Source organism: Glossina fuscipes, unplaced genomic scaffold, assembly GCF_014805625.2.
Source record: "Glossina fuscipes isolate IAEA_lab_2018 unplaced genomic scaffold, Yale_Gfus_2 303, whole genome shotgun sequence".
Taxonomy (NCBI): Eukaryota; Metazoa; Arthropoda; class Insecta; order Diptera; family Glossinidae; genus Glossina; species Glossina fuscipes.
The window spans coordinates 247573-271627 of NW_023998646.1; the positions used below are offsets into that span (position 1 = coordinate 247573).

At 33.7% G+C, this 24055-nt stretch overlaps 1 protein-coding gene across 3 annotated transcripts in view; it reads left to right on the forward strand.

The window, feature by feature from the left end:
* LOC119642997 (gamma-aminobutyric acid type B receptor subunit 1) overlaps positions 1-24055 on the forward strand; it is a 314997-nt gene that overhangs the window by 12474 nt on the left and 278468 nt on the right. The window contains exon 1 of one of the 3 annotated variants that reach the window (XM_038042344.1): positions 4167-4234. The exons of the other annotated variants lie outside the window; for them this stretch is intronic. The gene's annotated coding sequence lies outside the window, so the exon portion shown is untranslated. Of the gene's footprint in view, positions 1-4166; positions 4235-24055 lie in introns of those variants that run through there. 3 annotated transcript variants of the gene reach the window in all.

Sequence of the window (24055 nt, forward strand, 5' to 3'; positions counted from 1 at the left end):
TTATAGTTCGACCGAATTCTTCCAGTTTTATATCCATAACTGAAAAATGGGGAAAAAACTAAGTTAGCCGTAATGTTTTTTTTTTTAATGTGGCCAATGACTCAGATAGTGTCTCTAATTCGTGTAGCATAGCGACGTTCAGAAAGAAGTGAGGGAAGAGGAGCACATAGGGAGATGGTGGTCGCGTCCAAGTGGCTGTATGTCCCATCGATAAGTGTTACTGCTATTCCGGTTAAAACATATAACAAAAGGAGACATTTAGATCGTCGTGAGCTATTGTCAGGAAAATTATATGTTAATCGTCTACTAAAACCACAGCTACTCCGAGTATGCAACTCAAGCGAAACGTCACCGTTCGATATCGCACGAAATCGTTTCTGTGGCTGTCACAATCGAAATTAATTTGGACTTTACAACAAATGAACGATGTGAAATAACCCCTTATTTTGGATTGATGTTGTTAATTAATATTTTATGTGAAACACGTTAATATAAATTGATGCCAGAGTTATATAGGAAAAGCTTATAAATATTTTAAAGCAATCCACGCGAGGAAATTCGTAGAAAAAGAAAAGAATTGTCTCGCATTATATAACGAGATAGGAAACACTTAAGTCATTGCCGAATGGTAGTAGGGTATTAAACTTAAGTTATTAAGGCTTACTGAAGAAGTTTCTATTATTTCTTTGCTTATGCAAATTATTATATGCAATTGCATGGTGACTAGTTTTACCTAATTTTCATACATCGCTAAACATGGGTGACTAACTCTCTTTATGGAGAAAACGAGGTCAAATTGCTATTGCCTATCCTTTGAAACTTTTACGTAATGAGTAAAAAATGGACGACGTGTTATCAGGTTACGCTATGCCGTACGTGGGGCTTTCGACCGATGTAGCCCATTTCCAATATGAACTTGCATGTCAGAATTTTTAAGGTGGTGCAAAATTTTAAGTCGATATATCCGTTTGTGCGGCCAGGACAACGTTCACTGCCACTAGACAGACAGCCAGACGAATGGACTGAACAACATGCTCAAATCAATTCAGAATTTGATATTGATCAAGAATATTTATTTATTTATTTTTTTATTTATTTATTCCACTTATACAAGAAACTCAACTAAAACAAAATGGCAGTCGAGTTCAATTGACTCTTAAGTAAATCTTAAAATTATTTAATAATAAAACTCAGTATAAGTACAATAAAACAAATAAGGAGGAAAAAAAAAAAAAGAAAGAAAAAAAAAAAAGCATGTACACAATTAGCATAGAGCCACGCCCACAACCGATACAGGACCAAATTGCAAGTGAACCCCTAAGCCATCGCAAACATGCATAAGCTTGGCAACCGATAATTGTTAACAACAAATTAATTTTCGACTCATAATGACAAAATCTAAGGTTAAATCAGTTTAAGTACGACATAGATAAATCGCGCTTGTTGAGCAATATTGCTTTAATAGACTTTAAAGAGTCCGTTAATGAGAATAGATGATAGACATCATTTAGGTTCTTGCAAACAACTCTTAGCGGGTTAAACAGTTCAAAGTTATATTTGCATTGACTAAGCTTTATCAACATAAAGTACCTAGAGAAGCGGTTAGGGACATTAAAGCAAATCTCACGAAGTAATGCGGGCGAATCAATTGCACCATTTATTAATTTGATTAGGAAGGAAACCCCAAGAACAAATCTACGTTTCTCGAGTGACGGTAAGGATAACAGAAGCAACCTATTTTCATAGGGTGGAAGAGGGGAAATCGGGTCCCAACCCAAATTCCTAAGTGCAAACAGCAAGAATTGCTTTTGTATAGATTCAATTGAACCAACGTAGCATCTATATGAAGGAGACCACACAACAGAGGCATACTCAAGAATAGGTCTAACCAAACACGTGTAAAGCCTTTTAGTAATATAAGGATCATCAAGCTCTTTGGACCACCTCTTTATAAAACCAAGAGCGGACCTAGCTTTGCTTAACGAGGACTCAATATGCAAATTGAAACGTAACCTATAATCGAATAGAACGCCTAAATCAATGAACGAATCGACGTCTTCCAACCTGTGCGAATCAATGAAGTATTGGGTACTAAACGACTTCCCTCTTAAGAAAGAAAGCTTCTTACATTTATTTAGATTTAGCTTCAGAAGATTGAGGGAGCACCATGAAACCAAATTGTTCAAATCACTTTGAAGATGATGTGATTGCGATTCTACGGAAAAAGAAGTAAACAGTTTCACATCATCAGCATACATTAAAATCTTACTGAATTTAATCACGGAGGGCAAATCATTGATGTAAAGATTAAATAAAATAGGTCCCAAGTGGCTACCTTGAGGTACGCCAGACGTCACGGGAAATTCATCCGAGGTAATGAGGTTAAACAAAACCCTGAATGATCTACCATACAGATAAGAGCTTAACCATTCAACTAAGAAGAGAGGAAAGCCAGAGGTCTGGATTTTAAATCTAAGAAGTCTATGATTAACCATATCAAACGCCTTGCTAAAGTCAGTGTAAATGACATCAGTGCGAGAACCACTAGAAAAAGCCTTGAAAACATGAGAAGTAAACTCCAAAAGATTGGTCACCGTAGATCTTCCCTTTCGAAAACCATGCTGGAAAGGAGAAATATACAATTTCATGGAAAAGGCTATATGCTGAGCCACAATTCGCTCGAACAGTTTAGGTAAGACACTCAACTTGGCGATGCCTCTGTAGTTCTCTACAAGTTGCCTACTACCACTTTTGTGAATAGGAATAAGGAAAGAAGTCTTCCAACACAAAGGGAAAACACCTAAATTCAAAGACTTATTAAAAATCTTTGAGATAACATCACAAAGCCGTCCAGCACAAGATATAAGTACACATGAGGGGATGCCATCGGGTCCAGGCGAACAATTATATTTTAAGGAGCTCAATCCTTCAAAAACGTCATTTTCAGATATAACAAAGTTAGGAATTGAAATCAAATTAGAAATGGGATATGGATAGTTTGCTGATAAATCAAAATTGGCAGTTGAAAAGTTCTGTCGGAAGTATTCCGCAAAGAGATTTGAGGATTCAAAATCATCCGAGGACTCGGAGCCATTAAAAGACACAAACGACGGGTTTATGGAGATTTTTCTTTTGGAATTAACGAACTTAAAAAAGTATTTAGGGTTAGCAAACAAGGAGGATTTAACAAACTGAAGGTATCTGCAGTAGTATTGGCGGTTGAGGGAATTAAATTTATGCCTTGCAACAGAGTAAGCGAAATGATCGAAAGAAGAACCACTTTTCGAAAATTTTTTGAACAACTTGTTTTTCCTATTCTTGTAGTATTTAATTGTCTTATTAAACCACGGGGGATCCTTACTTCGAGGACGGGACTGCTTGATCGGAACGGATGCAGAAATAGCTTGATTTAATACATTGTAGAACGACGACAGTAAGCTATCAATGCTTCCCTCTGAGAAATCGAGCACAAAATGAGAAAGATGAGATTTTAGTATGGAAACATTGATTTTATGGAAATCATAACGTTGATATGAAAAATTTGAATTTGGAACGTTATAGAGGTTCAACGAACCAACAGACTTGTAATGAAAGGAAACACCCAATGCTGGATGATATGGATCCTCAGGTAAACTAAACGGAAGACAATGATTAACGCAAACCTCAGGAAAATTTGCAAAGCAGAGATCAAGAAATCTCCCATTACAATTAGGGGTACCATTGTATTGAACTAAATTATTATCAAATAATTCATTGAAGAACACAACGGCTTTATCAGATGTTGAGGAAGGAATCAAACAGCTAGAACTATCACTGTAAAACCAATTGACTTGAGGCAAGTTGAAGTCACCCAACGCAAGGACTATATCGGTAGATTTAGATTGCTTGGCCACTTCACAAATGAGGGCGGCCTGTTTCTTATATACAGAGATATCCGAATTATTATATATTCATAAATATATGAATATATGCGTTAAGGCGTGTCTGAAGCTTCTTTTTCGGGACTGCAAGCGTTTTGGCAAAATTATTATTATTATTATTATTATTAATTTCGCCAGAGAAATGAATTCTAAGACTAAACTCTTAAAAGCACTAGCATCTAAGGCTATCGGCTTTTATTATTAAAAACTCTACCGCACTTGAGATTCGAACCCACGACCATTGACTTGCTAGTCGAGATTCCTCGCCTTCGGCTACTCAGGCGGATAGGCAAAATGAATACTGGCCGCTGTTGGTAAGTTGAATAGTTACGAATTTTACTACTTTTATTTATTAAACGGTATTATTTTCGTTGCATAAAATTTGACATCGAGTAATATAAAAAATTGCATACTTTAACTGTAAGAAAGTGAACTGTTATCGCGCCACATGGAGACAAGTCAGACGACAAAGTTTGGCTTTTAAAGTAAATGCAGCCGAAGTAGTCAATTAAAGAGTAAACTTAAAGCCCAAATGTTGTATTCAAGTCTTCAACGAATTGCACAGCGGCCAGTCGATTACTTGTGTTTGCCGTTTAGTGTTTAATTTTCTATATAGTTTCGTTTATTTATTAGCTATATATTTGGTAAATAAATTTACAAAGTACGAACTTAAAGGCTGAATTAGATCAAATACTCGCCTGTATTGAAAACTCTACAGCACTTGACGTTCGAACTCCCGACAATTGAGTTGTTAGTCGCGATCCGAATACTCATGCGTATATATAGTTTTATATTATAATCTTTTCATTCTTTGGTATCCTTCAATAAATGTAATTTCCAGCTATCAAATTACTACGTGTGTGAATCTCTTCTCGAATGGCGAGATACTCAGCGTCGATTTATTCATGTCTGATCATCCATTTGTCTATTATTAAAATGGCCTAACGTTTCAAGAAATGTTTAATGGTGGATTTAAATTTAAATCAAATTTGTGCTCTTCATTCTTGCGTGATCAATTTCCCATGCTGAGATAAATAAATACCAAAGGAAGTAAGAAGAATTTCTCAGTGCACGTATCTACATCGGACCAGGATCAGTTAAGAGCTTAACGCATTTAAAAAATCTCCCTTATAAAGTCAGTGTGAGTTCGAAGGACCAGTGTGTGTGAGAATAATACAAGTAAATTCCAAGAGTCTGCTGAATATAGAATAAATTTTTTAAATTCTGAAAATACTCGTTTAAATACTCACCGTTGTAAAAATCCGTATATTCATTCAGGCTTTCTAAAACTTACCCTTCGCACTGGATCGTCCTGGTTTAAATTGTGATTACAGATAGAGACATCAAACAACATATAAATCTATATGTGGCTTCCTGAGAGATATATAGTGGGAAAAGTTGAGTTGTAAATTTGGACGGCTTTTTCCAATAATTTTGAATCAACACACTGTGAGGGCTCTTGCTTATTTCCTGGTGCTGGGATATGCTCAGCGGCACTAGGCTCTGACGCACAAGAATTTTATATTTTCTTTGAATGTTGTAAGAATGGTTTGACTTTTCAGAAGTTTTCACGTTGTTTATTCATTCTCTTAGTTCGCTTACAATTCATCAATAAATGTTAAATTCTTTCGCAATACAAAAGCATTTCAGGAACCCTAGATTAGTTAAAGTTACACGCTTATCACATTCCACATCTTTGCGTACTCGTTCTAGTGATTTTACAGCGTTGACCATATAATTATAAATTTACATCGAGGTTCTAAAAATTGTACAAACACTTTTGCCAGTTCAGAGTATACTTTCGTTCTTATTGTTTAATAAAAAGTTTAGCCTTTCTGCTTTTCTGCCTTATTCGCGTTTTCGGCTCCTTCCTGATTCTGACCCCTCTAGTCGACCGGACCGGTCTGTCCGTCGACACGAATTTGCCATCTGTTTTACAATTTCCGTCAAGGTTGCCTTTTGGTAACCTAATCAAATCCCAATCAGAAACGTCTGTTTCTGACTAGGGTTCTCTTATCTCCCGTCGTCCGCCTAGTTGTTTATTTAATCCTATCCTTAATCTAACTTAGCCTAACACTATCCCCTGAGAGACGATGAATCTGTGAGGCCAAAACGAGCAACGACTTTGACTACTCACAGGACGAAATTGGGATTTTTCACTGCAATAACTAGAGTGCTGTTGAGACACGTCCTTTGAAGGTTGGCACATGCCAAAAATAATATTTATTTTTTTTTAGATGATATCTATAGGTCAGTGTGGTCAGTTTTTGACCGAAATATTTGTTGAACACAATTGCTTATAACCAGGGGTGCGTACATAATGTTGCTATCAGATGATCATTTTATTTACTAACAGTAAGAGATTCATTTCATTCATTTTGTCAAATCGTTTGAAATACCCGGAAGGAAGCTTCAGACACTTATAACGTATATACATTCTCGATCAGTATCAAATCTTGAATCGATACAAGCATGTACGTCGTCCATCTTCCTATTTGTTTATTGGTGCAGATGGTAAAGGCTATGACGGGCGCAAAAATTAAAATATAGGTTTTAAATTTGGCATTTACACGTGGTTTAGTATTGAAAATGGGGTAATTCGAAGAAAGAACCCACCTACTGCAAAATAAGCTGCCTTCTATGTGTTTTGCTCGTTGTCCATAAATTACAGGAAATGAACAATAACAGTTTTTACTGGTATTTTATTGGAGATACTGCAGTACTTGTATAAAAATGGGATAAGTCAGCGACCCCCAACGAGTTGCAATGTTTGGTTTTTTCGCTTTTTTTATTTATTTATTTTTTTTAAGGTAAAGGTGGTGGGAATGAAAGATTCGGACGCAGCCGAATATAATAATCATACTTGTTATGGTTGAAATTAAATACGGCAATCAATTAACGTTAATTCTCGTAAATGCGAACGTAATTATGTGGGTTTTAGTAATAAAACAGAAAAACTACACGCGCTAATCTTCAGTAGTACTGGCGGAAATCCTAGCCACAGCTATTTAAGTGACTATAAGTGAATCGGTCGGAATTGATTAAGCCTGATTTGTAGTTACGGATAATCGCCGATGAAATTAATGGCGCACATTCCTTGAAAAATTAGAAATGTAACATGAAAGTAAACAAAGGAGAAAAGAAAAAGTTTTCCGATCAATTAATTGGAAATGTAATGTAGAATGACTAGAATAAATCGTATTGAACCGCTTTACAAACGCTAATGAATCGCAGATCTTCTGAATAAAAGTTTCGAAAACGCTTTCACCTATTTTAAGAAGAAGCATTATCATCTAAAAATTGTAAAAAACCCTAAGTAGAGTTTGTGGATATATTAATAACCTTAAGCAGTTTATGATGTTCGCAATAGAAGGGGGGATTCCCTATATCAAGTCAGAAGTTCTTCATTATGATTTTAATATGTAATTGAATATTTCACCGGTTTTAATTATTCGATAATATTATATGAAACTATGTACATTTTTTTTTTTAACTATCACATCATTTGAATTACACAAGAAGGCTTGGAGTACACCGTCCTAGCGATATAAAGAATATCAACAAAGTTACCATTATGTTTTCAAACCCATAACTTCGAAACATCAAAATGGGGAGATCGCATCCCAATGTCAAAGATAAGTCCATCGGCTAATTTCACGAGTTGTGGACTCGGATGATTAAAAAACCGAGGTTGGTTTTGCTTTTGCGGCAAAACAAATTTGAAACTATGGTTTTCAGACACACTTTTTGACAGTTTTTTTTTAAATTAATTTTTATGAAAATGAAAGATGATTTTCGTATAGTACATAAAAAATCAAACATGAACTGTCGATTTCGATAAATTTCCTCTCTCTCAGCGATCTCACGAAGGATTTCCATCAATTAATGCATTTATTGTGTCCCCATCACTTTCAACTGGGCTCCCAGAACATGAGACATCTTGAACATCAAAGTTGTCGAATCGAAATTCTGCAAACTAGTATTGGCACTGGCGTTCTGTCAATACGCCTTCTTCATACACATCGCATTTTCTTGCTTGAGCTGTACCTTTACCTTTTTCAAAATAAAAAAGTAACATATGCCGAAAATGCTGCTTTTTAGTTTTCCATATTTCCTAGAATTACCCGTAGAACCAATTGAACTTCTTCAGAGCCAAGCTTTTCTATATCAGCTATCAAATTATATAATGATTACGCTTAACTTTGAAGTTTACTGTGAAAAAATAAAATTAAGTCCTCTGTTGGAAAAAAAAGAAATGGCTTACCAAGTAACCTTATAGAATTGAATGAACAAAGTTAAGTCAGCTTTCCCTTGAAGTGTTGAAATTAATCTTGTTAATAGCTTTTTCATATCAAGTTGACTAGTATTGCCCTCATTAACTCAGAATCGATCATGCCTTTACGTTTCGTCTGAAGCAAATTCAGCTCAGTACCGATTTGCCTTTGCCGCTAGTAGTCTTATTCTTCTACCGGACTACGGAGTTTCTGAATGCTATATAAATAAGTATAGAACATTATGGTCAGGCAAGGACCGTGAAATAGCTTACATCATTACTTTCGTCGTATAATAGCAAAAGTCAAAAAAATAAATTATTTCTTATGGGTATATATTCAAGGTAGCGGATCCGAATTTAGCACACCCGGTTTATAAACCATTACAAACGACTAATTTTCTCGCGTACTACTCCCCGTTTCATGTGCTAAATTGCCCAGATCTCCTGTATTTGCTATAGATTTCATTTTTCTGCCTTTAATTAACAAAAATTAACGAAAATTGCGATCTAAACCACGGATAGAATATTCTGCGCTAATGATTGTAAGGAACAATTGCTACATTGCTGATGTATGTTACTATTTACAGAACAGTGCTGATACGCTATCATTAAACTATTTGTAAAAATATATTTATATAAAAAATTTGCATAAAATGAAGCAGAAAAGAGACTCCATATTGTGCACATATTCACTATGTGAAAAACTTCAATGTACAGTGAGTGGGTCTATAAATTATATCCAAAATAAAAATGTTTGTTTAAAAATTTTTAACTGAATTATACTCTGGCGTAAAATGCTTGAGTAAGATATAAAATGTTTTTATGCGTGAACTTACAGAAAATGGTTTTATACTATATACTACTTACCTTACTTACTTATACTATATACTTGTAACCGCTGTTCGCTTCACATATAGTTAGCCCGGTTAGTCTCTACCTACCGTTGTTTACTCCTAAACCTCAGTCTTTGCTTTGAGTCGCGTATTGTTTTATCCCCTGGCCTTTCTTCCATTCGTCTATCGGTTCCTTAATGCATTCGCTGATCTTCAGATCAGCGTTGAAAATGACGTCCGGGATCCACTTGTCAATTCTTAGGCCTAATTTGCTGACTTGTCTCTTATGTTTTTAAATCTCTGTTTAAGTCGCTTATTTAACCTGCGAATTTTTTCGCCATTTGGCCCATAGTTTGGTTGGCCGTTCCATCTTGGTATGTCGCCCTGTTTTTCATTACCAAGTCCCAAATCCATTCGTTGGTTTGTGCCTGTGTCTAAATCCGCAATTTTGGAACGCCCTGTTATGTGTTCTCCGCTCTGTCCGTTAACGTGTTTTCTGGTCGATACTTTGCTTTGTCGTTACACTTGACTGCACACCTTCCAGTGCCTCCGTTTTCGACTTTCACTTAGAATACGGTCAGGAAGCTGAAGATCGGCTATTTGCTGGCTCATTTCTTATCTTATTTCAAATTTTTTACTTTCTTCGTTACCTATGTACCTCTAAAATATTGGGGCCACCACCGCACCTAACAGTGTACAAGACATCCTCTGAGTATCTGGTCAAATGTATATCGAAAGAAAAAACATCTATAAATAACACGAAAAAACTTGAAAATGAGTTCAATCTTTTTACGAATTATAGGAAGTAGGGAATGATTTGCAATTGAGCAGAATCATATATAAATAAATTGTCCCTTGAAAGAGGTGAAAACTTCAAAATCACAAAATGATACATTTCTATTTTTTATATTCGTGAGGGATACCACACATTCGTCTCCAACGTAAAGAGCATTTACTCATTTTCCTTATTTTGGTGTGCAAAAGGACTTATTGTGGAAAAACCGGCCTAAATACATTTTAACAGTTGTTAAGCCGCAAAAATGTGAAAAATAATACTAAAAAAAGAAAGTTTTTGCAAATTACAAACACTGTCTGAACGTTTATTGAAATATTTCAATTTTTTGTAGTATTTATATGTAAAATTTTAAATTAATTTGATTTACCAACATTTTTAAACTTTTTATTGTCTTTAATTTTCATTTGTTTATATACATATTTTGATTTTTATATTCATTCTATGGATATATGAAATTTGTGAAGATTTGCCTGAATCGAAAAACTCTTGGAGCCTCAAAATGTATGTATGTATATGTACACGTACATACATATTCCTGATAAGCGTGAAAAGCCGAAATAAATCTTTAACCAATGAAATCGCGATCAGTTTATAAATTTGGGTAGAAAAACAAATTCACCTAGAAAATCTACTTTTTCTGCTTTCGTAAAAACTAATTTTTAACGCCAGTTAAATCCATGCACGAATTTGCCTAATAGAAGCGAAAACCTGATTCCAGGTTTTGATTTCAAACTTTGTCTAAAGCCTCAAACTTAGTTTTGAATTTTTCCCAATAAAATCGGTTTGTGAATTTTACATGTCAGGTAATTGTCTTAATAGGTGTATTGAAAATTTTCTTGGAAACCCTGTGACTACAACGCGTTCAATTTACTTCGGAGTACACTTTTGTCTGCCACTCCTGCCGGTTGATCACAAATAAATTCATTTCAAAGCACACATATTTCATGTGATGGGTCAAATTAAATTAGTTATGCTCTTCTTTTTATCTATTTATTATCATCACCGACCGACTTTATTTAGAAAAAAGTTCTTGAACTTCTCCCTTCACTTGTTGTGCTTGTGTTACAACATTTTCAGCATATCACTTTACGTTATTAATATCGTACGATCGAAAGTATTCGTGATGTTTTTGCCGTACTCTAAATAGAATTGACAGCTGACAGGCCGTTCCGAATTGAATCATTTTTATATAGACTTGCTTCAACCCCGCTTAGCTACGTAAATGATAATAAGTTTTTGCTCTACGGATAAAATGTTTGTGTTTTTATGTATTACGAAAGTGAAGCCAAGCTGCAAACACTACGTCCTCAGGAAGTCTACATAGCTTTTCTCAAATTCTTTATCCAAATCTCGTGTAGAGCAAGGTAAGTAGCGCCTGGCTTTAAATGAGCAGGCTGCGAGCATACTGTTGTACAAATTTGACCAAATAAGCTAATTTTTTTTTCTACTTCTCATATTCTTTAAAGGTATATAAAGTTTTTGCGCATCTATTTGTTCAATATCTCTTAATATGTTTTTAGGTTTAGGTAACATTCGAGATATTTTAATGGAATTTTATATACTCTTCGGCATGCATGGGCCTAGGAAAGAATCCCATTCAATTGATAATGGATTATTACGAACTCTCCCCATATAAAGCTTCGTTTTGTTATACGCAGAGATGAAATTTTTAATATTTCCCAGCAAAAATCGATAAAGTGTAGTATTTTGGCCTATTAAATGAACGTAGACAATTGGAGTTCAATGAATGTCTTCTTTTTCTGAGCTTGTGTCACATAGCATTTCTCATAAAAAAGCAGGCCTTTATATGGCAACAAAGTATAATTTTTGGTATTTTAACGTGAGAACGTATAAAATTCCTTAAAAAGAAGCTAACCTTGAAAGTTCACGTTGTAGGCCCCCTTCTCGCTCAGAAATGTTACGAAGAAGCAAGATATAATTTTTCGTGGTGACGAAAATAGACGAAGAACTGTACCCATCGGACAAGTGCATTTAATAGTCGACCTTGCACGACAATTGGGTTTTAATTAATTTTAATATTAAAGCATCTTTAAAAACAAAAACAAAACTTTAAATAACATGCGTTTTTATACCTATCAATCGCGGTACAAATTTGAAAATCTGACAAAACATGTTTCCTCTATGATTATTTTTGTTTTTCTTTCTAATGTTTCTTTCAATACTTCTTCATTAATGTGAGAGATTGGTACAAATTTTATTTTGCCAATCCAATATGTCAAGCTAGAAAAGCAAACATTTTTTTTACCTTTTCTTTTTGATGATATTTATAAAATTATTCTTTTTTTCGCCTCAGCGCGTTGCGTTTCTATGGTTATTAACAGTCTTTCATTACACTTAACATCGGGAGATATATTTCTGTCAAATATTTGTAACGTCAAGGAGTATGCGACGAAAATTCATAATAATGCTTCCAACATAATGACACTTATGCATACAATCGTTCTTCACCAACACAAGCATAAGGGGCGACGTCTCCCCTAAGAGACGTGTCACATGTACAAAAAATGCATTTTCGTTATCGGTGTGAATAGTGAGACATGTCTATCGACTTAAAAACTATAGCTTAATAAATTGGTCTAGAAAAATAAAATTTGTTTTCCTATCAAACTCCGCTTGACTTATGAATCGAGTCGCTTGCAATTTCTTGTAATTCTGTTAATTGTTTTCTTTTCTTTAGGTTGCAATTTCAAACATTTTCTTTAAAGCGTTTCTTTTCCTCTAATCCTCAACTAAAATTTTTTTATTTTATTTTAACTAACTTATGTTCGAAATTGGGCTTACTTGCGTACTTACTTTCTTATATTGGGCACATAGGTCAAAAAACGTCAATGACTATGTAGTGGAGAACGGTTTACACGAATGTCTCATTTCTTCGAACTGCCTCCCATATGTAAAAGGTATCTCTTTTCAGTGGAATTAAATATCGTATATGTACATGCGCGTCTTACGTTCAAAAACAACTAAGCCATTATTTGCTGCAAAACCTTTAGTTACGAGCTGGTGTAAGGAATCAAATGTTCGGCGCAATCTGCATATAGTTTCTTTATTGTTCGTTTTACACATTTTTATATTTTAGCAGAAAACGGATAAAGAGTTTTTTCAAGTAGCATATTTAAAGAAGAAGTAACTCTTTATAAACCATAACTTTTTAAGTAGTCATTTTCGCTTTTTTGCTGTTAATATCAGGTGAATGAATTCTTATGTTTGCTAGACAAAGTATATTGAGCTTGCTAAGTACTCGGAATATGCAGTATTCGAAAATGCAGAGGAGTTATGTCAAATGTATTGCATTGTGTTAGGGAATATAAAGAGATATTTTTATTTTGACAATAAGTGCGCCTTGAATAACTAGGCGAACTTTTGCTGTTAATTTATCATATGATCGCGGAACAGAAGTATCTTGTCATCCGGTCGTTAGTTTATTAATTAAAGCTTGTTTTTTTGTAAAATCTTCAAAGTAGCCAATGAATTCTATTGGCACAAAATATGATCGCCGAAGCTCTTTCTTTAAGGTAGCTAGGGGAACTAATTACGCCCATATGCATATTATGCGTACGAATAGGGTGCTTTTGGAAGAATAAAAGAAAAAAGGAGTATCTTCCCCATCTATACTCTGACTTTAACTTCTTGAAGATAATTTTAAAAAAATTCTTTGAAAGTATAGACTTCAAAAGCAAAGTGAAATGTTTTCCTTCCAGATTTGATGCAAAGGCTTGGAACCTGCAAATGCATTAGCAATAGTAATCTCTTTCAATGGTTTCTTTCGAAAGTTGTTCTGTACCACTCATATTTCTTCGGTAAATTATACGTGCTTTTTGGAAGGGTTCAATATTGTTTCGTCTACTGTACTCTCTGAAAATAAAATCTTTCAGTTCCTACCTATTCTCAAAATAACCAGTTCTCCTGGTGAGTATTCGATAAACTTTTAAAAAAATGCTGCTTGACACCATGGAGGAATAGCCAATTAAACGCTTATGCTTAAGATTTATTGATAATTAGAAGGCTTAAAAACAGTTTCATCCGTTTCAGCTATCGGGATATCCTCAGAGGTAGATCAATTTTAAAACATTTCTTGAAGTTGGCTAAGAAAGTTTATTAGCCCTCGTGAAAATTGTGACAATTTGATTTTTTGGGTAATTGGTTTTGTGGTCTTAGAACTCTTTTAGGAGCCAGACTCACAGGGTATTGTTAAAATTACTTTGCGGAACGATCTCCAAATAATTTTGGTTAGCACACGTGTGGCGTTTTTGATCATAACAGCTGGAAGTTTACTAATAGCAAAATTTTTGAACTGTCTTAATTTGTTGTTTTCGTCGAAGTATATTTTGATCAAGTTTAGTTAGATTATTGTGATAAAATTTGTACTTATCGTGATTAGTTTTTTTACGCGTTGTGAATGATTTTCTTATTTCATTTTCTCATATTAATCATATGATTGTTTTTCTTAGCTGTTTTCTTTGATTTGCTCTCTCCGTTAATAGTTAACCGGAGGAAACTTTACAATTAATCTTAAGAACCAATTCGAGACTAGACGTCGTAAAATAGATTTATTATTGACTGAATGTTAAATTTATATAATCCAAATCGAAAATTACCAAACTTTAGGTGGAGTTTATGCAAAAAACAGCCCTTAGGGCGTTTACCCGAAAAAAGACCAATTTCACAAACCGTTCTGGATACTTTCATGTATAATGGCTCTTCTTATCTTTAATGGTCCGATTTATCACTGGACTTTACCGATGTCACAGAGAGAGTAACCTGCGAACTGCCAGTCTACCTTTATTAATTGTATATCAATTGAATCTCTTCGTGGAATTTAATCTCATTTCATATTGTATTCTCTCACTGTATAATGCAGGTATTTGAATTTTTATTTATACGAAATAAAAAAGCCAGTAAAAAGATTATACGGTATTAAGCTATGCTCTCCGCATTCTGCTTTCCAAGTTCTTTTATTCGATACTCACACGGCTGGTATTACTAAGAACAAATTAAGCCACCAGGACGCGGTGTCTGTCACTTCAACTTTAGAATTAACTCATTTCTAGGCACATAATATATCTTCGCTTGAGGAATGTACAAAATATTTTTAAACATTTTCTGTTGACCTCAAAAAAATGAAAAATTTAATTACTTTTAACTTTGTGTGGGCACGACCGATTTTTCCATTTTTGAACGTAACGAGTAGAGTGTTTCGTAAAGTAAATGTGGAAAATTTCAACGTTCTAACGTTTATAATTTCTGAATAACGAGCCAAAACCTACAAATTTTGGTTAAAACACAGAGTCGCGTTCAGTTTATGCTCCACTATGGGCTTTTGCTATGACCAATTTGGCTCATTTTCAATACCAAAAAAATTGCAAATGCAAAAAATGCAAAAAATTTCAATGCGTTTATCAAATTCGAAAACAATATCTCATTTTTGCGGCCAGGAGAGTGCCAATAACAAACGGCCAGACATGGCTTAATCAATTCAGAATTTTACGCTGATCAAGAATATATATGTTATAGAGTCTCCGAAGGTTGCTTTTGAGTGTTACATACATTATGAAAAAAAACAAAATGAGGTTGAAATGTATTGCATTGTATATTGTAAACCAGAGATAACCTTTCTTATAAATCATTTTGCGTGTAACTTTTTAGTTTCCGTTTACACATCAAAATCTTCTTTTTGTACTTTTTGAAATATGTAGCAAAAATTTCGTAAAGAAATAAATAAAGAAAATGAAAGAAACAAAATAACACTAAAAGTTCCTACACCAACGTAAAAGATCTTTTATTAGGCTGTACCAGCCTAATTGAAAGCAAGCTTACGTTAATAAGCAAGACAATAAAGGCAAATAGATTATGCTGTAGTTATCAAAGATCTTAGCGAAGGCATGGCTTGTATATGAAACACAGAATACGGGTTTGACAAAGTGCGCTCAAATTATCAAAAATATGATATGACATACATACGTCGCATGAAATGTAGGATGCGATATATACGACATATTAGTTATCCAGATATTCAACTTTGCAAACAATCATATCGCGCATAATATCTGATAACAGTTCGGGGTTAAAGAAGGACGAAAAAAAGAGTGCTACAACCGATTTACAGGTTTCCAAGCTGTAGGTTAATCTGCTTCTCTGAAAAACACCAACAATTTATTTCTCGCTCTTATCTAATTTTCCCCTTTCTTTTCGCGAAGAAAAGTTCTAATGTAATGAGTACTGTTCTTTTAGACATCGCTGCATCATTTTTGGTTGATATAGATTGTAAGATTTTGTTAAGATAAGATAAACTTTGAGATTTATTTACTTTTTTAAATAAACTTTTCAAGATTTAAAAAAACAGACGATAAATCAAGTACTGTATGCTATCTAAAGTCGTCTGACCGTATTGCAGGCACTTGATAAATCAAACTACCCCCTGTGGCGGGACAATGGAGAGAGATGTCAAGTATTGAAATATTTAATTTAAGCCGCAGTGTAATTACTTTTTTCAAATTTGTCTTTCAATTACATCCGTTTCATGTTATTTAAATTTAAATTAGAAAGAAATAAAAACTTTTGTAATTAAGAAAAGAGGGAAACAACATAGCGTACTATTTATTATTTACAAAAACTTTTATTAGTTGGAAGTTCATAATTTGTTTGAATAAGAAGCGAATATTGTAAACCTTGTTGCAAATACTGAGTTGAATATAAAGGTTAAGGAAAACAAATATCATTCCTCTTACGTCCTGGTTTTGTCATAAGCATCGCGTTATTAATTGTAACATAACCTTTGTTAACCAAAGTTTTCTTTATGCCGAAATAAAGTATACTGACCAGGGACCTACCTTAGGCGGGATGACATTAAACTCAGGCGCCACAATAATTTATTGCGCCAAAAAAATCAGAAAGTACCTTGAATTTGATTACAAGTGTTGTGCATGTAAGCGCTAAGTATCGAAAATTCCTTTTCAGTCATTCATACTGCGGAAGTTCTTCCCCTACGTAAAAGTAATAGCTATTGCCTTGCGAATAGGAAAATTTAGTTTTTCTTCTCATCAAATTTATTGTTCTTCTAGTTGTATTATTAATTCTATATTTTCTTTTGGTTGAATTATTAATATTACATTCCCTTTCCATAACTTTAGCATTTCTTTAGCAAAGAACATTTATTAAAATTTTCACATTATTTAATAATATTATAATTTACGCGATCATCTAGAGTAGCTGGCATACCCAGACGTGACAACAAAGCATGCATACGTAGAAATTGATAAAATTTATATGCTGCATAACATTTCTTGTTTTCATTTCTTATTACTTGCCTACGTAAACTAGATCAAGTAGCGTCGTGTGATTTTCCTGAAAACTATATATATGTGCGCTTCCGCGGCTAAGGTTTAGTATAGGTGGTTTTCCCACATTTTTGTCTTTTCTAAAAAGACTCCGGCCGTTCTATGAAATGAGAGTAAGAGAATGTAATAAAAGAAGGATCTGAGAGAAAAAGTGCAGAAAAAAATACAGCTAAAGAAGGTACATCCTGTGTTAGGAATACCCTAAATACAAAATATTCCATGCAAAGTTTTTTGTCAATTTTGGCCATTTGACTGATTGAAAACATCTTTGCATACAAACCTTGGATGGTCCTGGTAAACGTCTTTGCTGCGTTTTTCATTAATATACGGGTGTAAAGTTATTGATAATAACATTTTCAAGTATCTTATTTTAACATATTTCATCCCTTTCGCAATTTTAGACATGTTTTTGTGTAGACTAGTCTAATTTTCCCAGTGAAGTGAACTTAACGAGAAAGACTGAAATTTCCAAATTTCAGCTTTCTGATTGTGAGCAATAATAAATAGAAGGGCGAAATTACGAATGGATAAAGAAATGCGTTCAATAAGTTTGGTAGGATATATAATGTCCCACATATTTTCTAATCTAAACAAGAAAACTGCGATACCATGAGTATACAAAAAGGTAAAAAACTTTTTCTTGCTAGGAGAAATATTTAAAAATCCTACATCTTAAGCAAATGCAACGGCATTTCGTACTTTTCTGTTAATCTTGGAAATGACCTAAACCTGCCCAGCCTGCGTTCCATTCAAGAAAATATCTTACAGTTTTTGATCGATTTCTTTGGGTTTTTCGGTTTTTCACTTGCTGTAGGCTAGCTTTTGGGCGAATCGAGTGTAATTTCGAAAACAATTTGAAAAGTTTGATTAAGCTTCATTACCAACACCTAAATGGATTCAAAATATAGACATGAAGAAGGATAAATAACGACCAAATCGATTCGCAATCTTGGGCAGATTAAAGCTTATTGTGCTATGTGTCATCAGTTAAATCCCTCTTACTCGAATTCCATTATAGGTATAAAAATTAAAAGATTAAGATATATGAAGAGCAGCTCGTACAAAAACATGTTAGCATGTATGCGTTCTTCGATCCTTATACAAAATTAGCGCACCTGGATTTTCCATCGTAAGCATACAAAGGATTGAATTTTTCAACAGACTTAACGTATGTGACATAAACATCTGCTTGGAAGGAAAAAGAATAAACCTGCTGCTCTTCTACTCTTATTTACGCGCATACAGTTCACTGTTTTCTTACGAAATGAATAAGATGTGTAAAAAAGTGGAATAGAGAGAGCGAGATGGCAGATAGAGAGAGTAAGATAGAGCAAGAGAGGAGCGGAGCAAATGCAGTATGCTTTCGATTTCATTATAATATGTAATAGCCATCACGACTGCAAAAGGCTAACTTAAAATTGCATCAAACAAATTTAAAAAAAAAAAACTTCTACAGTAACAACACATAAATTTTACTTGTGAGGTGTTTTAAGTAAAAAATTGAGACAATAAAAGGTCTTGTTATTATTATCTTTTGTCCATTACTGTGAAGGTACATAAAATAAACTAAAGGCAAACCTAAGTTATTATACGCTACACAATTTTCAGTAAATATCGACGGTTACTTAAAACAAAAAACTCACTAGCAACATTCCTAATGGTAATAAACAAAGTTTCGAAGAACGGAGTAAAATCAGCTAAAGAAAAAAGAGGATTTGCTATGAACACAACATTTCGCTTTGAAGATGATTTGTGACTTGGAGATAACGAAAGAAAGTATAATTAAAATTTTTGAATAATTTTAGATCGACATATACGTAGCCGTCATCGAACTATGGCAATGATAATAAATTAGGTGAGGAAGTGCAGGAAAATGTTTATCTTAAAAACCACCATTTCAGCTATTTACACGCAGTCCTTGTTGTGTATACCTAACTTCTATATACGTAAAGCTACATGAGATACTATTCTTAATCGGTGGGAATTATAGCACAATTTGTCTGTACACCATCTGATGTAATCGTGATTACTATCGTAAAACTTTGCATGATGGAAATTTTTTTCTTATCACTATTGTTTCCTCTTAGATTGGTTAATTCGGCTATCTATATTTCCTGGAAAAGTAGACACCTTCTTTATTCTAGGAATTGACGGCCTTAAACTTTGTAAACTGTGCAAGTTAGAATTTTGATTTGGGCCTACGAGCTATGCTCAATAAAATCTCCTTAGAATTAGTTAAATTAATATATGGTTGAACACGCACGAGCTGTAGTTTGCAAAATTACAATCAAATTGTTCTTAGATTTTACAAAACTATAATTTGAATGCATTAGATGCGTTGCATTACGGATAAGAGTATGTTTTCGGCTTGAAGTACAACCAAGTATTCGCCACCAGAAGCTAGTGGTATTAAAAACTATTCTGTTCCAGACATGCTTCTTCTTCTTAATCTTGCGGTACTGTTGATAATTGTACAACTACAACTGACAATTGTATATAATTGATAATAAATCATATGAGGGCTAATATTTCGTTATGAATCTATTGAAATCATATGTAACGATTCATTTTTCATATTGTCGTAAAAATTACAATAAATTAATTCAGATAAAATGATAAAGTCGGCCAAGGTTGAGGATTACGTAACCTATATGACTTAACTTAACACAATACTTAAACTATTTTGGTGTCGACAGAATGTGATGTGAACCTAACATAGCAACTTTGTATGTCTAGTCAGTTTCTCTCATAAAGTGCTACAAATTTCGATTCGTTGTCATAAAGAACCTTATGTTTATATGGGAGGAAATTCAAGAAATGGCTCCATTCCATCTAGATTTTTCGCATTCATTTCGTATTCCTAGTTCGGATTTTGAACAATATTTGCCCGGAAATATTCAAAATTTTAAATTTTTTTTTATGTAACAATGTTTTCAAAATAGACCTCAACATTGGCAGTGCATGTCGTGCTCTTACTTTGAATTATTGAGGGGCCAGACCAATGACAGTGTACGGAATTGCGTCAAATACACATGGAGAAACGTCAGACAAATATACGAGTAGACTTGGTTGCGGGGGGAGGGGATATTAAATGTGGAGCAATATAATTGATGTATAGATATTGTGACGAAATATATGAAAAAAAGTTATGATCTTTCAATTAAAGAAAGATAGATAGTTTTTGGAACCATTGATGCCTTAAGATACTGTTAAAGTAAGATAATGGGACTGTGTTTGGTTAATTACCTTAACCAATTAATTGCCCAGCTCCCAATTACTTGCGTGTTTAAATATTATTTTTGCATAAACGGAAGTTGTGGTTGTTAGCATACATCGCCGATTGTTAATGCTCACGGCTAAGAGAGTCAACAGAGGATACCGAAATTTTCTAATCCGAAATATTAAGACGAACTTTAAAGTTTTCGATACAAGAATTAATGAAAAGGTTTCAATGGCGCAGTTTCAGTTGCAGATTTTGTGTTATGGTATAAGCTCTACCAATTTTCGTAATAAAAATAAAAGTGCTAAATAATTTTAAGTTTCCTGTTCCAAAACTTGAGATCCTCAACGTTCACATTATTCTTTATCATTTCATTGTGACTAAATTTTGTCTTACTTCTTTAAAGGCTTTAACTTTTCTGCTTACTTTGTAATGAACTTTCTCACTTATATAGTGTTACTCCATTTGTGTAGTTCGTTTGTTCACGTGGTTGCCTTCCTTTCAAATCGGAATGATGTTTTCTTCACATTTAGTCGTTTAATTTTCGTCCTTAATGTTTTATTTTGTTTTGTATCCACTACGAAGGACTGAGAATAAACAAACTTTGCCGAAACGTTTGCATCAGCCGGAAGGAAGCTTTAAGAACCCTATAGCGTATATATTGTTCTTTATTAGCATTAAATTCTCGATTGACCTAAGGATGTCCACCTTGCTGCGAGAAACCTACACTCTGTCGCAAAAACTAAAGCATCGGTTTCAATTTTGACAAAAACGTGGAGAATCATATTCACGCGTAATTATTGGAAAGGAGTAAATTGTAAGCATTGGAAAAGGCAAGTGTGCAGTACAGCATGACCCGAGAATACCCGCGTTTTCAAGAGTAAAACAAAAACTGCATATTTTGTTTGGTACTCACAAACTATAAAAATTTCTAGGTGTGTTCTATAAACGATCTATAGTAGCTGCAAAAATATCGATAATGCCAATATAAAACATCGAAATTGCATTCGTATAGACCTTTTTTTTTAGTGAAGACAATAAACTCAGAAGATTTGGCTAGAGTTAAGTACAATATTCTTACTTGCTTCTTTTCCTTTTTCACAGAAACTTTTGCTTTAAAACATTTATTTTAATTACCTCCCTAGCATATGCTGTGCTATCTGTTAACTTAAGACATGAGATGATAGTTACATCTATTTTTTTCACGTTTTGCTGATTTATGCATAACTGAATAAACTTTATTGTAAGTGTTACGGTTTCTCCAAGTCAATCATGTTAGCATATTTAAAAGTTAATATCCAAGCAATTAAAAAGCAGTTTAGTTAGAGATATTTGTCGTATCATTTGTTGTCTACGTGGTTTAAATTTCCAGCACATTCACGTTTGACTGGCTAGAATAGATGATATAGTTAAACGTCTCACTACAACTCTCTGTAGAATTATTTTTATTTAATTTTTTCTTTGAAGATTGCTTGAAGAAAACAAGTTAATCGTATCTTCTTCGTTGACACATAAGTAAACCTTACATGCAGTGAAACACAGAATATATATAGATTATATATATATATATGTACGTATACATATGTATATATACATTGTGTATATAGAACATATAAAATTTTTTTACAGCTCTCTTGAACTATGTTGCAGTCGTAACGTTTTTATCAGTGTTTTTCGTTATCATTGTTGTCATTTGCTACTTGAACGATTGTTTTCTTCTTTTTTTCCTGCAAATAGTTTGAAGGTGAATAACTTGGGAAAATTATATAACCTTTATGCTCAGAAACAGAACATATGCAGGTTAGGTACTTAGTTACTTGAGGCTGAGGGTGATAGTACAGCGGGTGTTTTTCTTTACAAGTAAATTTTGCTGAATTGCATTTCTAAATGGGATTTTTACTATTGCTATTACGTTGTTAATGGGTCTTATGTCGAGAATGAGTGTGAGTGTACTCTAATTTGAAGTGAGAATGAAAATGTTCATTTTAGCAAAAGTAACGACGAAGCAATAACAGGGGTAAGAAAATCAACAACAAAATTAATGCATTGTTGCGCGATATTTGGTTTGACATAAACGGATTTCTTTTCTTTTTTTATGTAATTTGTAACTTAACGCACGCATACACACACACACGACACAGGAGGATCTATATTAATATGGGTTCATCTTTTCTGATTTTGTATCCATTTTACCTTTGGAAGTTTGTCTAAGATTTCATTTTATTTGCTCGTCCATCCTCTTCTCAAAATTAATTGTCATGCGAGTAAAAATTATTTCTACAGGCGCAGATGATGGGGCAGATGGGTAAAAAATTACCTTTGTTGTTTGTTCGGCTTCCTCATATATTTGTCAGGACATCAGTGGAGAATAAAATGTTAGAAGGTATTAATAAAATCGGATAATGAGTTTTGGAAACATTAAAATCTAATTTTTTTGTTAAATTAATTTCTAAACAGATCTTTGGTAATGTCCCAAGGGAAAATAGCTAAGAACTTCTTTTATCAAATTTTCACTTTCATAGGTGCTTTAATCGAGAAATAACACGAATTTTTAGGCGAAAATCTAAAGAATCGTTTAAAAACATAAATGTAGAGATAGAGAGTAATTTGCTATAAAATTCAGAGTAACATCTAAATCTTATTTAATTTTATTATAATTAGTGTGTCGTCAAGAAAACCAATTACTTCAATTTCCACTGCCGCTAATTCTAAATTGTACAAACCAAAAGGTAGCCGTAGTTCCTTGCACTTAATCATAATTCTATACAACACATTCTATATAATATTAACATCCACCTTGAAAACGTTGCTGTGATGGTTCAGTCGGAGAAAAATATATCAACCATTGTCGCTTATACATCTCGTAATGTCTCACTTACTGACCAACACCTCTACACTGTACTGTGCGTCGTGTTTACCACTGCCAGTGGCGTCAAATTTGGGATAGTCTTGTGCACAGCATAAGGGGAAATATCCTTGCCAAATTTCAACACCAATCTGACTACATCGTTCTTTCTTTCAAGCACTGGTAATGCTTTTACACATATTGGCTTTAGTTTTTGCTTATGTATTTTAGTATCCCAAAAATACTGGACTTCTATCATTATGCTCTATATTAAATTCTCCTAACAATGATTTATATAATTGTAGACCGAAATATTAACTTAACGAAGGTTAATTGAATCCCTTTTTCTAACAAAGCCCATAACTTCTACGAATAATACTACCATTAACAAAGAAGTAGCAAAACTTGCTAAAATTATCCGTCAAAGTCCGAATAAAGCAGTCGCTTTCTACTTCCGGCTTTTCAATCTAAGATGACAACTGAAAATTTAATCGCCTGCGAAAAATGTTAAAAATTAAGATTAGTTAACCCATCGATCCTTATTTCAACCGTATATTATAACAGAACAAACTCTTGTGGCCTTGACGCAAATTACAGTTTCCACTGCATCAATAATGCTAACAACGTAAGTGTTACGTACACTCCACAACTTTTTAAGAAGTGCTTGTGTTACCATTTCCTAAATCGAATTGTGAGAAACATCAAATCAATCTCATTAACTGGCTTCGAAAAAGAAAAATCTATAAATAGCTATCTTCTATTTATCTATTCTCTCATTTCAAACTCTTGTGACGGACATAGCATAACACAAAA